The sequence below is a fragment of the Artemia franciscana genome, chromosome 6 (assembly GCF_032884065.1).
Source record: "Artemia franciscana chromosome 6, ASM3288406v1, whole genome shotgun sequence".
NCBI lineage: Eukaryota > Metazoa > Arthropoda > Branchiopoda > Anostraca > Artemiidae > Artemia > Artemia franciscana.
This window is the reverse complement of record NC_088868.1, coordinates 23393328-23410520: the sequence shown is the minus strand read 5'-3', so window position 1 is coordinate 23410520 and position 17193 is coordinate 23393328. Positions and strand designations below refer to the sequence as shown.

At 36.6% G+C, this 17193-nt stretch overlaps 1 protein-coding gene across 2 annotated transcripts in view; it reads left to right on the top strand.

Moving 5' to 3' along the window:
- Window positions 1-12485, top strand: part of LOC136028203 (uncharacterized) — an 89831-nt gene extending 77346 nt beyond the window's left edge. For both annotated transcript variants that reach the window (XR_010617765.1, XR_010617768.1), the window contains one exon: window positions 9567-12485. The gene's annotated coding sequence lies outside the window, so the exon portion shown is untranslated. The remainder of the gene's footprint in view (window positions 1-9566) is intronic.
- Window positions 12486-17193: the final 4708 nt, after the last annotated feature.

Genomic DNA, 17193 nt, shown 5'->3' with positions numbered 1-17193 from the left:
GGAAGGTTATTATAGCGGTTCTCCACAGTTTCTAAGACCCCATTCTTTTTGGCACAGCCAGAATCACACTCTTTATGATTACCAAACACATGCTCTGGGCCTCTTCGTAAGAGTTGTCTTAGATTTTCGGCAGACCCACCATCAGCCGAGTTCTTTTTTATTGCACCTCGTAGATTTTTGGTTAGCTTTAGAATTATGTCATTTGAAAGAAATTTGCTGTGCATCCCTTTTTTTGTCTTCACAACATTATGGAGGTATTTTGTATAGTTCTTGGTCACGTGATTGGCACATTCTTCTTTTTGGATATATGATCCGTATGAAACACTTTGTCTTAGCTTGTAAAAAACACTAGAATCGCCGTCTCCGATGTATTGTAAATACTGAAGGTTATGCATGGCTTCACTTTGGCGAATACCTTCAACAAGAATGTCGGTTTCCATGCTCTTCGAGGGACCATTGTAGTTCATAAAGCAAACATGATCTTTCACTTTCTGGTTTGCCTTCTTTGAGCTGAAGCAGAGGTAACAATATTTATTTCTTATTCCTACATATAATAATTTTTTCGTAAAGGCATCAATGATTACCCCAACACAACCTTTTGCAGTATAATCGTGTCCTTTGCTGCGTTTATTCCAGCCACCATCACAGATGACCTTAGTCCAGAAAAAATCGTTGATAAACCTGTCCTCATGAATGGCTAATTTCAAGGATTCACGACCATTTTCTTCTAAGACATCTGATAGTGCATCCATCCATGCGTTACCAACTAAGCGTTCTAAATTCATAAACGTTTTCGGATTCATATTTTTTATTCCCAATACACTTAATAATTCGTTCAAAGATGCGTAGCCTCCTCCGGTCCCCATGATACCCCATACAGCTTTCACGTTCACGTTGCCTCGTAAATTGCTGATCTTCTCTTTTTTGTTACCTAATATCTGTTCACTGAAATTTGTTAGGTATTCTTTTACAGTAGTGAGGGGGGCTTCCGGCTCACCTTCTACTCGCTTTTTCCAGCCACAGTCTTGGCAGATAACGACGAGCTTTGTTTGGAGTCCAGTGTTTTTAATTTCTTTCACGCAAAGCTTTGATTTCCCGTCCTTGCAATTGAACTGATGTTTTATTGCTTCTATAAACTCACTAAGCAGATGACGCAAGTTGACTATACAATTTACATCTGGAATTCCAGACAAATCGATTCCAAAGTGTTCTCCTGGCGAACCAAAATCGCAAGAGCTACCAGATGGCGCATTTTTACTAACCGTAGAATCATCTATAATAGTTAAAGCCGGATTCGGAGTTTCGGAAAGCCTGGAACAATTTGGAGACACTGGAAATTTTTCTTGTTCTGGTAAACTTTCTTGTTCGGGCAAGTTTTTCTTCCTGAAAAAAAAACAAGAGCTAAGAGCTCATATGGCACTTATGACGAGGTCGGAAGAACCAAGAGCTCATATGGTATGAGCTCTAGCAAAATTCTAAGAATCAATGGATTGATTGAAAAGGAAAATCAGATAATTAATGCCGGTCGGGGTTTAAAATAAGAGCTCTAAGACACCAGGTCCTTCTAAATATCAAATTTCCTTAAGATCTGATCACCCACTGGTAAGTTAAACATACCTCATTTTTTTAATTTTTCCTCTCCCTTCAGCCCCCCTCAGATGGTCAAATCGGGGAAAACGACTTTATCAAGTCAGTTTGTGCAGGTCCCTGACATGCCTGCCAATCTTTATTGTCCTAGCACGTCCAGAAGCACCGAAATCGCCAAAGCACTAGACCCCCCTAACTCCCCCAAAGAGAGCGGATCCAGTCCGGTTACGTCAATCACGTATCTACGATATTTGTTTATTCTACCCACCAAGTTTCATCCCGATCTCTTCACTCTAATCATTTTCCAAGATTTTCGGTTTCCCCATCCAACTCCGCCTACTGTCACCGGATCTGGTCGGTATTCGTAATAAGAGTGCTGAAGCACAAGATCCTTCTAAATATCAAGTTTCATTAAGATCTGATCACCAGTTCATAAATTACAAATACCTCATATTTCTAATTTTTCAGAATTACCCCCCCCCCCCCCCCCAACTCTCCCAAAGAGTGAGGATCCGGTCCAGTTATGTCAGTCACGTATCTTGGATGTGTGCTTATTCTTCCCACCAAATTTCATCGTGACCTTTCCACTCTAAGCGTTTCCAAGATTTCCGGTCCCCCCCACAATTCCTCCCAATGAAACTGGATTCAGCCAGATCTAAAATAAAAGATCTGAGTTGCAAGATCCTTCTAAATATGAGATTTCATTAAGATTCGATCACTCCTTCGTAACTTAAAAATACCTCATTTTTTCAAATTAACCGTCCAATGACCCAATGACCCAAATTCATTGAACAAAGAAGGTATTGAACTGATAATCAGCCAGGTTTATGATTCAATCACGCTCAAGTTTAATCCAAAGTTTGCAAAATCGAGCAGGCTCTTGTTAGTCTGAGATTTCCAATTGAAAATTTGGAGGAGAGGATTAGTAGAATAGAAAAAAAGCTTGATAATTATGATCAGGAGTCCATGCTTGATAGCCTTGTATTTCATGGGGTAAAGTAGTTACCTGGTGTAGACACTCATACGACAATATCTAACATTATAAATAGCAAAATGTCTGTGCTGGGCCCTTTACTTTATTCAGTTTATGTGAACAAGACGCGCGTTTATCTAAAGGATACATATATTGCTAACAGTATTTGCAAAATCCGCAGGTGATTTAATAGTAAAAGCTCATATTACTCTCAAAAGATTAGAGATGTTTACAAGTTTAAGTTTGCTGTGTGTGAATGTAAAGAAAAATTCTTACTGACATTTTGTAGAGTGGGTGATTCTGTTGATATAAGTAGTAAAGTTCTATTAGGTGAAAAGCTGCGGTACCTCGGCTTCCATATTGATTCAAATCTATCGTGGAAGCATCATAGCGACATTATCTCCACCAAAGTTGCACGTGGAGTTGGCATCCTCAAAAGATTGAAGCATATTCTGCCGGAATGTACTCTGCACGATATATTTTGCTATAATCTACCCATATATCATACGGATGTTTAGTTTGGAGAAGCAATTTTATGTTAATTACAAGCTAAATGGCTTTCTCATAGTTTTGATCGGACGATTTCGCTAAAAAAAGGGGGGGGGGGAAAGGAAGGCCTAGTTACCTCCAAATGTTTGGTTACTTAAAAATACAACTAGATTTTTTTTTATTATATTTTTACAAACGTTTTTGTTAGTAATAAACATACGTACCTTACGAATTAGCTTATGTAACGAACTTATATATGTGTGTATTTTTATTACGTATATGAGGGAGTTTGCCCCCTCGTCAATACCTCGTTCTTTACACTAAAGCTTGAATTTTGTCCCAAATCTTTCAGAATGACCCTTGAATCACAAAGGCCGTAGAATAACTAATTGAAGTTACTAAAAATACTTTAGCGTAAAGAGCAAGGTATTGTGGAAGAGACAAACCCCCTTATTTAAGTAATATTTTATGCTCGTTTTAAGTTTTAATGTTGATCATTACTTCCATTTGAAAAAAAATATTTTCTCATTGTCTTTTTATAAATGATGCTAGAAAATCCTGCGACCCCTTCATGGAAATTCTCTTCCCTCATGAAAAATTCCTCCATGGAAAGATCCTCCCACGTAACCTGCCCCCCCGACCCACCCTAACCCCAACACAAAAAAGTCCCCCTGAAAACCTCTGTACACTTCATAATTAACAACTACTATGTGTAAACAATGGTCTAAGTTTATAAGTTGCCGCCCCTCCCCCGGGAACTGAGGTGGATTTAGTCATCCCCAAAGACATATTTATTAGGTTTTTGACTGAGTTAAACAGAATGGTTATCTCAAAATTTTGATCCGGTGACCTTGGAGAAAACTGTGCGTTGGAGGGGGCCTCGGTGCCCTCCAGTTTTTCGGTCACTTAAAAAGGACACTAGAACTTTTAATTTACGTTAGAATGAACCCTCTTGCGACATTCTAGGACAACTAGGTCGATACAATCACCCCTGAGGAAAAAAACAACAAAGAAAAAACAAAAAATACGCACCCGTTATCTGTCTTCTGGCAAAAATACAAAATTCCACCTTTTTTATGATAGGGGCTTGAAACTTCTACAGTAGGGTTCTCGGATACGCTGAATCTGATGGTGTGATTTTGTTAAGATTATGTGACTTTTAGAGGGTATTTCCGCCTATTTTCTAAAATAAGGCACATTTTCTCAGGCTCGTAACTTTTGACCGGTAAGACTAAACTTGATGAAACTTATATATTTAAAATCAGCATTAAAATGCAATTCTTTTGATGTAACTATTTGTATCAAAACTTCGTTTTTTAGTGTTTTGGTTACTATTGAGCCCCTTCGCTCCTTACTACAGTTCGTTACCACGAACTGTTTGAAAATGTAACTTGTACATGAATAAAAGTAATATAATCTACAATAACGTTGGAATAGAACTTACCGATGTCTCAGGTTTTCCCATCCTTTATTTGTTCTTATTTTTTTTCTGCCCATTGTGAAAATTCAAATGCTAAACTGTTATCTGACTTGTAACCAACCAAATTTCAATGGTCAGCTGTTACCAATTAGACATGTGAAAAAAATTTAAATTCCCTTTAAATCTGATTGTAATAAACAACAGAATTTAAATATTCTGGTACAACCCTCAAGAGAGCAATTAAGCCAATGAGAAAGGAGAAAATCTCGTTGCGTATTTCAATGCTATAGGAAATAGAATTTGCTTCAAACCTCGGAGAATCACCTTAAGATCACCTGACTTTTACAATTTTTGAAAATTAGGCAAATTTTCTTAGGCTCATAGCTTTTGGTGGGCTATATTTACTTAATGCCTGTTATATGTTTGGAATCAACAGGGAGTGCCAATTCTTTTGATGTGTCTACTGCTATCAACATTCCATTTCTTAGAGATTCAGTTTCTATTGGACTGAGTTGCTCCTTACCTACAGTTTGTTACCCCAAACTGTTTGATGACTATCAAGGGCACCAGCAGAAAATTTTCTAAGGGTAGGGGGCAGACTCCAAAATAGCAGTGGTGGTTGGGTGACAGTTTAGGTACTTTAGGGCACCAAACTACAACTTTATCCCAAAGAGGGCAAATTTGTAATTGGGATATCATCATGGTATACAAAATGCTGCATGCTCAGTCCCTGCAACAAAACATGCTTGAGCCTGGCCAGTCAACAAGAACTAGAGGACACACCATGAAGCTGTCATGGGGCTCTGGGAACTCTCTGAAGCAGACTCAGCCCCTAGGGGGGAGACCTTCAGGGGAGTTGTGGGCAAAGATTGGTTATCCAAGCCAAGGCTCTGAGAATAGGATAGAGCAGACACATGGAATCAACCTCTTCACTAACCAGCATGTACAGGATAATACCTTATTCACTGGACAATGCAATTTAAGGTAAGATTATTTTGTAGAAGGGCATGATCTTCACTAGAAAAGCTGGTTCAGTGAACTTCAGGTTTTCAGCATGGAGTGTCAGTATACTGGTGATAAGGGAAGGAACATCATTGATGAAGATATGAAAAAGTTTAGGACCCAAAGCAGTTTCCCTAAGAACTCTGCTCAAACCATGCTTAGACAAAGAAAGAATATAGCTACCAGAGTCATCAATAATTGAATGCATTGAGATTGTATACAAAGAAAGTCAAGGATCCAAAGAAGGGACTTCTTGTCAAGCTTGACAGTATGTAATTTGATTGCAAGTCACTTGTGACAAACTTTGCCAAAGGATTTCGAAAAGTCAAACAGAATCATGTCAGCAGGCATCCCTGTATCAAATTACTTAGTGCTATGATCATATGATTCAAGGAGATTGGTATCAACAAATTTTCAAGAGCAAAGGCCATGCTATGAGCTGTGCAAGAGATTATTTGCTTCAGAATGTCTAATAACTGCAGTAACGATTATTCTTTCAAGAACCTTAACATCTGCTGATGTAATGCTAATAGGTTGGTAATTTCAGCAAGGCCCTTTCCACCTTTCTTAAATATTGGAATGATATGGGCTGTTTTCTATACAGAGATTGGAAAACAGAGAAGAAGAAAATTTGGTAGCTCATGGGGAATTTACTGATGCAATGCTCAGGATGATTAATCTAATCTGCACAGTCAATCTCAAACCAATGACTCACAAAAAATAGAAATAGTTATCTCCACATCTACCAATCAGTGTCTTTTCATTTAGATAGTAGGTTATTTTATTTATCTTGTGTTTTCTCTGTACTGCAAAAAAATGTTTTTGCTTCTTTATTAACCCTTACCCAGGATGGTATTACAGTTGGTATAGCAGTAAGATTGTAATTTTTGCATAATCAAAGCTGGTCAACAGTGCTTCCTATGTTTGGGGACGACAGGCAACAATTATTCTCAAAAGTTCCAGAAGTTGTCACTCCATATGTTGTAACAAATAAGATAAATCTTTATACTGATCGTTCGAAAGTTAATGGATCTGCAGAATCATTAATGACAAAAGCTTCTATATAATGACAAGAGCTTCTATATATGACAAGAGCTTCACTCTCATTTTGAGCTCACAAGTGAAACCTTGAATTCAGTATCCAAAAATGTAAGACTGCTTTTGGCATTAAGACTGAAATGTGGCAGCATCATATGATAAGAGGAGATAACTCCAGACAAATCATTGCCTATTCAGTAGCTGAATGAGATTTGGGAATTATTGTTAGAAAGGAATTGAATTTTATTATCATGCTCAGATATCAGCTGCCAAAAACCCTTGGTTTAATTAAGTGTGCAATATATATCAGCTCACTTAAAGTTATAATCAAGCTGCATTAGGATCTTGTTTAATTTGGGATGTGTGTTGTCAACACAGGGGATCAGTAGAAAATAGACTCCATCCAAAGACAGGTGAAAAAAATCGTTTATGGATGCTATTATCTTCACTATCCATCTTGATTTAATGAAATAAAGCTGCCAATATTTATGTAGACAAACCAGAAAGGGGACGTCATAATGACTTATACACTTTTAAATTCCATTTTCATATCAAAAGTCCTTTCACTTCAACAAAACCTTCAAGATAAGAAGACATACTAAAACATTTTCCCAGAATATCACCACTCCCCTTTGTTGAGGCTTTTAAGATTGATACTGACAGAAATTCTAATAGGTTAATAAAAATAATTATGTGGAAAATATGTGAAAATTTTTGCAAGTTTGTTTTTGTTTTTTGTGTTTTCTTATGATTTTGTTTTATGAATACCCAAGGCCCAGGGTATTTTTCACAGTTGAAAAAAGTTTCAAAAAACAGGAAGATAAGTCTTCCAACAAGATTAGAATATTGTAAGCTATGGTGATGACAGTGGTTAAGTATGGTTCCAAAGCATGGGCACTTCAAAAAATGGAGGAGGATATGCAAGATGATCTCCAGAGAAATTTCCTATGGATTGTTTTGGGTACTCAACAGGGAGGCTGATTGAAAGTTAGGTATTGACCACATCTTGGTTTCTAACTTGGTTTCTAGGGCTATAATGAGAGAAAGGATAAGATAGCTTTAACATGCTCTGCTGATGAAATATGACAGATTGCCAAAGATTGTCCCTGTTAGCCAACCAGTGAGCCATCTACGACAAAATAAAAAGCAGGCTGTCCCTAGATGGGGGGGGATGTTGTAAGAAAAGATTTAAGGGAAATGGGAGAGTGTAAAGAATGAGGTTTTGAATGGATTCTTATGGAGGAGCATGTGTAGCTATGTTAGCCTTAGGTGGATGGTGCTGCAGTAAGTTGTTAGGAGTAGTAGTAGTATTATGGTTTTTTGTTTGTTGTGTTTTATTATTGATTCTGAGTTTTGAATTTAGCCTTTAAGGGCTTCTGATAGCAATTTTTGTTAGTATGTTTTGTCGCTCTACTGTTATAAAGTTATATACTAATGATTAGGAAAGTTTTCAGATAATTAATATTATCGTCTATTTTGGAATTGCCCTAGTAGGTAGCATACCAATAAGAATATCTATGAAAATATTGCATACCAGCAACAGACATTTCCTTAATACTAGAGAAGCATACTGTAGGCCAGTTTTGATTATTTTTTTTGTTTGTTTTTTTAAGTTAAAATTGGTAGATAATAAACATCTTCGCGTAAACTATAAAGCCTCGAAAGAAGAGAAGGGAGCCTTAAAACACTTTCTTAGGACCTGACTAAGCTGTAGATTCATTTCTGACAGTTATATTAAAATATTTTCCACATCACCTTTAATGAATATAGGTGTGTTTCTGACACTTTCTTTCACCTAGCTTAACAACTATCCAAGCTTGTAAAAAGCTGCTTAACCAGATTAAAAGACCAACAAAACAGCAATGCTTCTCAATGATTGCCAAATATGAATAAGGGAAAGACAGAGCCTGGAAAATAGTTTCACAGGCCCAAACTTAGACTGTAGATCCATTCGTGATCATTTTCTTCCCGGGGAAATAAATTCCCCCGTAAATTTCCAAAATTTGTGAAAAGCTGCTAAACTGAAAGTCCAAACATTGGTTTTGGTATAGCATACCAATTTTTAAACCCAATTGGACTTTAAAAGTCCAAAACATAATAAATAATTTCTGAGACAAACAGAATAAGAAAAACAGAATAAGAAAACATAAGAGAAGAAAGAAAAAAGAGCCAAATCACTACAGTTCTGTAGTGATCTCAAATCAACTTTATTCAGCCAGTGTGATATGGGCTGCAAATCAACAAGAATAAAACAAAGCGATGAAGTTCAACCCTCTGAAACACGATCTCTTCTGTCTAAAACCATGGTACCCAGTTGTGTCAACTGCGGTTAAACTTTGTGCCAGTTTTGCTCAGGTGGCTCCTTTAGCCCACATGTTGCAAACCTAGTACAGAGAGGAATTGACATCTTAAGATCATTGGTTAATTCGCAGCACCAATGTTTCTTTACAAGGTGAGTCATATGCAGGAAACTAAATATAGGAAAAAGAATAACCATAGATTAAAGTCCTCAGGACAGTACACGATCATAGCGTTATTTACAATGCTCATATTAATTTTGATCTTCCATATTTCAACAAAACCATTTTGCAGTCTACTGGGATTTCTGACAATTCAAAAAGCCTTACACAAAACAAACCCCACAAATGAAAATTTATCTACCATTCAGTATCAGGTTTTTTGTCTAGTTTTCTTTTCACTATTAGTCTACTAAGAAAAGGATGTTTACTGTTTTAGTTTTATTTTTTTTAAGTTTATATTTTTATATTTCCTGTTGACTTTTATCTATATTTTTCTTATTTCTGCACCAAGGAGAGATGAGCAGAGTTCTCGACTCAAATATTTACGGTTTTCTCTCTTTTACTGCTAGCTGGGATTTACCCTATTTTATTTTATTTTATTTTTGTTACCTTACCTTAAGTCGCACGTCCAACAAGATAAGGTGGTTTGAACCTCCCATAGAAAACCTCAGTGGTGCTGTTTTCAGGTTATGATCTGGCATCTTAGTTTAGCTTCCATTCAGCATTGCCCCATTCTTGATTAATTCCTTTCTTTAAGGCTTCAAGGGTTTGGGACTGGACAGTGGCTTTGAACAGAGTTGGACAGAACAGATAAATAAGAAATGCTGGTGCTCTCACCTGGTGCAACGTGGGACCTGCAGATTCCTGGTTGGTCCTCTTGTTGAGAGTGATGGGGTACTAAATTATTTCCAAATAAGAAGATGCGAAGGAAAGGAGATACAAGCTTGAAAACACTTTCACAGGCCTAACTTCAAATTTAAATCCATTTCTGGTAGCTTTGTTCACTTAGCTCAACAGCTACAAAATATTAAAAAGCTGAAAATTGGATTTTAACTGAATCTTCATTTACCGTATCAGATTTTTGATTTATAGCAACTTACACTTTTCTTGTGCTCTTAAGGTCAATCTCCGAGGTTTGAAGCCAATGCTATTTTCCTATAGCAGTGAAATGCGTATGAACAACAGACACGAGCAGATTCTTTGATGAAAAAATTCCTGTGGCTTCATTGAAAGCTTTAACATGAATAGGCCGAACAAATTTGCATTTTTTTTTTCGTTAGAGCTTACTAAAAAAATTAATTTGTGGGGACACCTCTAATTTTTAAAAGTAGCAATAAAATTAATTTTAGAAGACGTAGAGAATTGTAAAGTAGCCTCTCGATTTGCCACAAGATTTCCAAATTTTTGGCCATGAATTTTTTGTTGTTGTCAGTTTCCTTTAAAATTTGCCATTTAAGATATTTTTCCTTTACTATTTAAAAGGGTTGTACTAATCATACAGCCTTGATTTTTATGTCGTTTTGTAGATCTTATACCGATAAATAATCCTAAAGATTCTCAAGTTTGTAGTTATGTGGAATGATTTTTAGCAATAATTCTTAGTATTCAAGATCTCCTCCTTTCTCATTGGCTTAACCTCTCCTTGAGGGGTTTGCCAGAATATCATTAAGAATGTTGACATCTCCTTAGCATTGCGACCAGATTTAAAAGGAAGTTGAAAACATGTATAATTGGCAACAACACCTTTTGGCAATATCATATTTAATGAACATTATTTTTAAAAAGAACATTATTCTTAAAAACACATCATTTTAAATATTATTGGCCTTTAAAAGTAAAGAAACACCGATTGTAGACCTATAAAATGTATGAACGTTATTTTTAAAAAGAAAATTATTCTTAAAAACACATTATTTTAATCATTATTGGCCTTTAAAAGTAAAGAAACAACGATTGTACGCCTATAAAATGTATGAACGTTAGATTTAAAAAGAACAATAACCTTAAAGACACATTATTTTAAACATTATTGGCCTTTAAAAGTAAAGAAACACTGATTGTAGGCCTATAAAATGTATGAACATTATTTTAAAAAAGGATTTTATTCTTAAAAAGAATATTAATCTTAAAAACACATTATTTTAAACATTATTGGCCTTTAAAAGTAAAGAAAATCGATTGTAGGCCTATAAAATGTATGAATATCATTTTTAAAAAGAACGTTATTCTTTAAAACACATTATTTTAAACATTATTGGCTCTTAAAAGTAAAGAAACGCCGATTGTAGGCCTATAAAATATACGAACATTATTTTTTTTTAATCTAAAGTTGTAGGATATTCGTCCATTTTAGTTCCACGGGATCTCATTTCATTCCTAATAGTGCCATATCTTAGAATATTTTGGTTTTTCCCCATCATCTCACATAGTTGACGATTTATAGGCTCGTTCGTAAATGATTGATTACCCCGGTTTGGAACCGGGGTAATCATATACTTTGCTTTACGGAGTAATGCATATACTACTAAATTAATGTCATTTAAAGTAATATATTCGTGAAGGTACATAATAAACATTGGGTACCCTTGCCCTGGGGTCATAAATACAAGTAAGGGAGGAAGGAAACCCCTAGGGATATTTAATACATTTTTGAAACTACTTATATTTATAAACTATTCGTCAAAAACAAGAGCTAAGAGCTCATATCGCACTTGTGACGAGATCAAGAGGAGCCAAGAGCTCATATGATATGACCTGTAGTAACATTCTAAGAATCAATAGATTTCTTTAAAAGGAAAATCAGAGGCTTAATGCCGGTCGGGATTTAAAATAAGAGCTCTGAGTCAAGAGGTCCTTCTAAATATCAAAATTCATTAAGATCCGATCACCCACTCGTAAGCGTTTCCCAAGATTTCCGGTTTCCCCCTCCGACTCCCCCCCCAATGTCAACAGATCTGGTCGGGATTTGAAAGAAGAGCTCTGAGACATGAGTTTCTCCTAATTATCAAATTTTATTAAGATCCGGTCACCCACTCTTAAGTTAAAAACACCTAAATTTTTCTAATTTTTCCAAATTAACAACTTCCAGCTCCCCCAAAGAGAACGGATCCGTACCAATAATGTCAATCTCGTATCTATAGCTTGTGCTTATTCTTCCCATCAAGTTTCATCTCGATCTCTCCACTCTAAGTGTTTTCCAAGATTTCCGGTTTCCAAGGTTTCTGTTTTTCCCTCCAGCCCTCTATGTCCTTGGATCCAATTCTAATTGAAAAGGGATTATATGAGACATAAGATTCTTCTGCATATTAATTTTCATTAAGATCCGATCACCCATTCGTAAGATACCTTGATTTTTACGTTTTCCAAGAATTCCAGTTTCCCCCTCCAGCTCCCTGCAATGTCATCGGGTCTGGTCGGGATTTAAAATGAGAGTTTTAAAGCATAAGATCTTTCTAGATATCAAATTTCATTAAGATCTGAGCACCTGTTCGCAAGTTACAAATACCTCATTTTCTCTAATTTTACCGAATTACCCCCCTCCCCCCAACTCCACCAAAGAGAGCGGATCCGAGCCGGTTATGTCAGTCACCTATCTTGGACTTGTGCTTATTCTTTCCACCAAGTTTCATCCTGATCTCTCCGCTTTAAGCGTTTTCCAATATTTCCTGTCCCCCCCCCCAAATGACACTGGATCTGGTAGGGGTTTAAAATGAGAGATCTGGGTTTCGAGATCCTTCTAAATATGAAATTTCATTACGGTACGATCACTCTTTCATAAGTTAAAATACTTAATTTTGTCTAATTTTTTAGAATTACCCCCCCAACTCCCCCAAAGAGAGCAGATCCGTCCCGGCTATGTCAATCCCGTTTCTAGGACTTTTACTTATTTTTACCACCAAGTTTCATCCCGACCCCTATACTCCAAGCGTTTTCCAAGATTTTAGGTCTCCCCCCAACTTCCTCTTCACCGGATCCGGTCGAGATTTAAAATAAGAGCTCCGAGACATGATATCCTTCCAAATATCAAATTTCAATAAGATCCAATCTCTCCTTCGTAAGTTGAAAATACCTTATTTTTTTAATTTTTCAGAATTAACCCTCCTCCTCCCAACTCCCCTGAAGAGAGCAGATCCGTTCCAGTTTCGTCAATCTCATATCTAGGACTCAAGATTATTTTTACCACCAAGTTTCATTCCGATCCCCCACTCTAAGCGTTTTCCATGATTTTAGGTTTCACCTCCCATCTTCTCCCCAATGTCACCAGATCCGGTCGGAATTTAAAATAAGAGCTATGAGACACGATATCCTTCCAAACATCAAATTTCATTGATATCTGATAGTTAAAAATACCTCATTTTTTCTAATTTTTCAGAGTTAACCCTCCCCCCCCCAACTCCTCCAAAGAGAGCGAATCCAGTCCGGTTACGTCAATCACTTATCTGCGATATTTGCTTATTCTACCCACCAAGTTTCATCCCGATCTCTTCACTCTAATCATTTTCCAAGATTTTCGGTTTCCCCCTCCACCTCCGCCTACTCTCACCGGATCTGGTTGGGATTTGTAATAAGAGTGCTGAAGCACAAGATCCTTCTAAATATCAAGTTTCATTAAGATCTGATTACCCGTCCATAAATTACAAATACCTCATTTTTAATTTTTCCGAATTACCCCCCCCCCCCCCAACTCTCCCAAAGAGTGCGGATCCGGTCCAGTTATGTCAGTCACGTATCTTGGATGTTTGCTTATTCTGCCACCAAATTTCATCCTGACCTCTCCACTCTGAGCGTTTTCTAAGATTTCTGATACCCTCCCCCCCACAACTCTCCCCAATGAAACTGGATTCAGCCAAATCTAAAATGAAAGATCTGAGTTGCAAGATCCTTCTAAATATGAGATTTCTTTAAGATTCGATCACTCCTTCGTAACTTAAAAACACCTCATTTTTTCGAATTAACCGTCACTCCACTCCCCCCCCCCACAGACGGTCGAATCGGATAAATGACTATTTCTAATTTAATCTTGTCTGGTACTGATTTTTCTCATTTTTCAGAATTAACCCTCCCCCCAACTTCTCCAAAGAGAGCGGACCCGTTCCGAATATGTCAATCACGTATCTAGGACTTGTGCTCATTTTTACCACCAAGTTTCATCCCGGTCTTTTTTTTAATTAACCTTCTCCCCACTCCCCCCAGATGATCGAATCGGGAAACGACTATTTCGAATTTAATCTAGTCTGGTTCCTGATACGCCTGCCAAATCTCATCGTCCTAGCTTATCTAGAAGTGCCTAAAGTAGTAAAACAGGGAAAGACAGACAGACAGACCGACAGAATTTATGATCACTATATGTCACTTCGTAAATACAAAGTGCCACAAAAACTTGTTAATACTACAGAAATTTTTGAAACTTTTTCTAAGACCTTTTAAGCCCTGAAAGCAAGAGATAAATTATGGTCTAACTCGGTGTCTTCAAGTATCGCCCCGATTTACGAACAATTAGCTAAAACTGAAGCCCAGCTGGAGAAAATATCATCTGCTGGAAAATATAACCAATCAAACAGTTCGTGGTAACGAACTGTAGTAAGAAGCGACCCGGCTCAATAGCAACCGAAACTCTATAAAATGGAATTTTGATACCAATAGCTACATCAAAAGAACCGCATTTTAATGTTGATTTTAAATATATAAGTTTCATCAAGACCAGTTATACCCATCAAAAGTTACGAGCCTGAGAAAATTTGCCTCATTTTAGAAAATGGGGGGAAACACCCCCTAAAAGTCATAGAATCTTAACGTAGAACCTTATTGTTCCCGTTACCTTATTGTAGAAGTTTCAAGCTCCTATCTACAAATATGTGGAATTTCGCATTTTTTTTTGCCAGAAGACAGATCACGGATACGTGTTTATTTATTTTTTTTTTTTCCAGGGATGATTTTATCGACCGAGTGGTCCTAGAATGTCGCAAAAAGGCTCATTCTAACGGAAATTAAAAGTTTTATTGCCCTTTTTAAGTGACCAAAAAAATTGGAGGGCACCTAGGCCCCCTCCCACGCTCGTTTTTTCCCAAAAGTCTCCGGATCAAAATTCTGAGATAGCCATTTTATTCACCATATTCGAAAAACCTAATGACTATGTCTTTAGGGACGACTCACTCCCCTGGAGTCACCGTGGGAGGGGCTGCAAGTCACAAACTTTGACCTGTGTTTACATACAGTAATGGTTACTGGGAAGCGTACAGACGTTTTCAGGGAGATTTTTTTTTGGTTTAGGGGGGAGAGTTGAGGGGGGGGGGGTTACTTGCGAGGATATTTTCATGGAGAAACTTCTCATGGGGGAAGAGAATTTCAATGAAGGGGATGAAGGATTTTCTAGCATTATTTGAAAAAAACAACGAAAAAATAAATATGAAAAATTTTTTCTACTGAAAGTAAGGAGCAGCATTAAAACTTAAAACGAACAAAAATTATTACTAATATGAGGGGTTTACCTTCTCGTTATACCTCACTCTTTACGCTTAAGTATTTTTAGTATTTTCAACTATTTATTCTACGGCCTTTGTGATTCAGAGGTCATTCTTAAGGAATTGGGACAAAATCTAAGCTTTAGTGTAAAGAGCGAGGTATCGACGACGGTTTAACCCCCTAATATACGCAATGAAAACATACTAATATAGAAGCTCGTTACGTAAGTTAATTCGTAAGTTACTTATATTTTTTACCAATGAAGACGTTTGTAAAAAAAATAAAAGTTCTAGTTGCTTTTTTAAGCAATCAAAAACTTGGAGGGCAACTAGGCCTCCTCCCTCTCTCCTTTTTCTCAAAATCTTCCGATTAATTGCAATTAGTTAATATGCAAATTTCGTTTTAATTATTTATGTGCGGAGAGCCAAGATCAATACATGCATTAATTCAAAAACGTCCAGAAATTAAATAAAAAAAAAAGTTTTTTTTAAATAAAAGTAAGGAGCAACAACAAAACTTAAAACCAACAGAAATTACTCTGTATATGAAAGGAGCTTTTCCTCCTCAACGCCCCGCTCTTTACGCTAAAGTTTCTTACTGTTTTAAAATAGAGTTAAGAGAAGAGTCAAACTTTAGCGTAAAGAACGGGGCGTTGAGGAGGAAAAGCCCCTTTCATATACGGAGTAATTTCTGTTCGTTTTAAGTTTTAATGCTGCTCCTTACTTTCATTTATTTTCAGTTACTGAAAAGTTCAATGGCCCAAATTCATTGAACAAAGAAGGTACTGAACTGATAATCAGCCAGGTTTATGATTCAATCACGCTCGAGTTTAATCCAAAGTTTGCAAAAATTGAGCAGGCTCTACTAGGTAGTCTGAGATTTCAAATTGAAAATTTGGAAGAGAGAATTGGTCGAATAGAAAAAAAGCTTGATAATTATGATCAAGAGTCCATGCTTGATAGCCTTGTATTTCATGGGGTAAAGTAGTTTCCTGGTGTAGACACTCATACGACAATATCTAACATTATAAATAGCAAAATGTCTGTGCTGGGCCCTTTACTTTATTTAGTTTACGTGAACATGATGCGCGTTTATCTAAAGGATACATATATTACTAACATTATTGCTAATAAAATTTCCAAAATCCGCAGATAATTTGATAGCAAAAGCTCGTATTACTCTCAAAAGATTAGAGATGTTTACAAGTGTAAGTTTGCTGTGTGTGAATGTAAAGAAAATTTTTTACTGACATTCTGTAGAGTGGGTGATTTTGTTGATGTAAGTAGTAAAGTTCTATTTGGTGAAAAGCCTATTTTACAAGTTATATCACTGCGGTACCTCGGTTTCCATAATGCTTCTAATCTATCGTAGAAGCATCATAGCGACATTATCCCCACCAAAGTTGCACATGGAGTTGGCATCGTCAAAAGATTGAAGCATATTCTGCCGGAAAGTATTCTTCGCACGATATATTTTGCAATAATCTACCCATATATCATGCGGATGTTTAGTCTGGAGAAGCAATTTTTATGTTAATTACAAGCTAAATGGCTTTCTCATAGTTTTGATCGGACGATTTCGCAAAAAAAGGGGGTGGGAGAGGAGGCCTAGTTACCTCCCAATTTTTGGTTACTTAAAAAGACAACTAGATTTGTTTTATTTTTTTTACAAACGTTTTTGTTAGTAACTAACATGCATACCTTACGAATTAACTTATGTAACGAACTTATATATTTGTGTGTTTTTATTACGTATATGAGGGGGTTTGCCCCCTCGTCAATACCTCGTTCTTTACACTAAAGCTTGAATTTTGTCCCAAATCTTTCAGAATGACCCTTGAATCACAAAGGCCGTAGAATAACTAGTTAGAGTTACTAAAAATACTTTAGCGTAAAGAGCAAGGTATTGTGGAAGAGACGAAT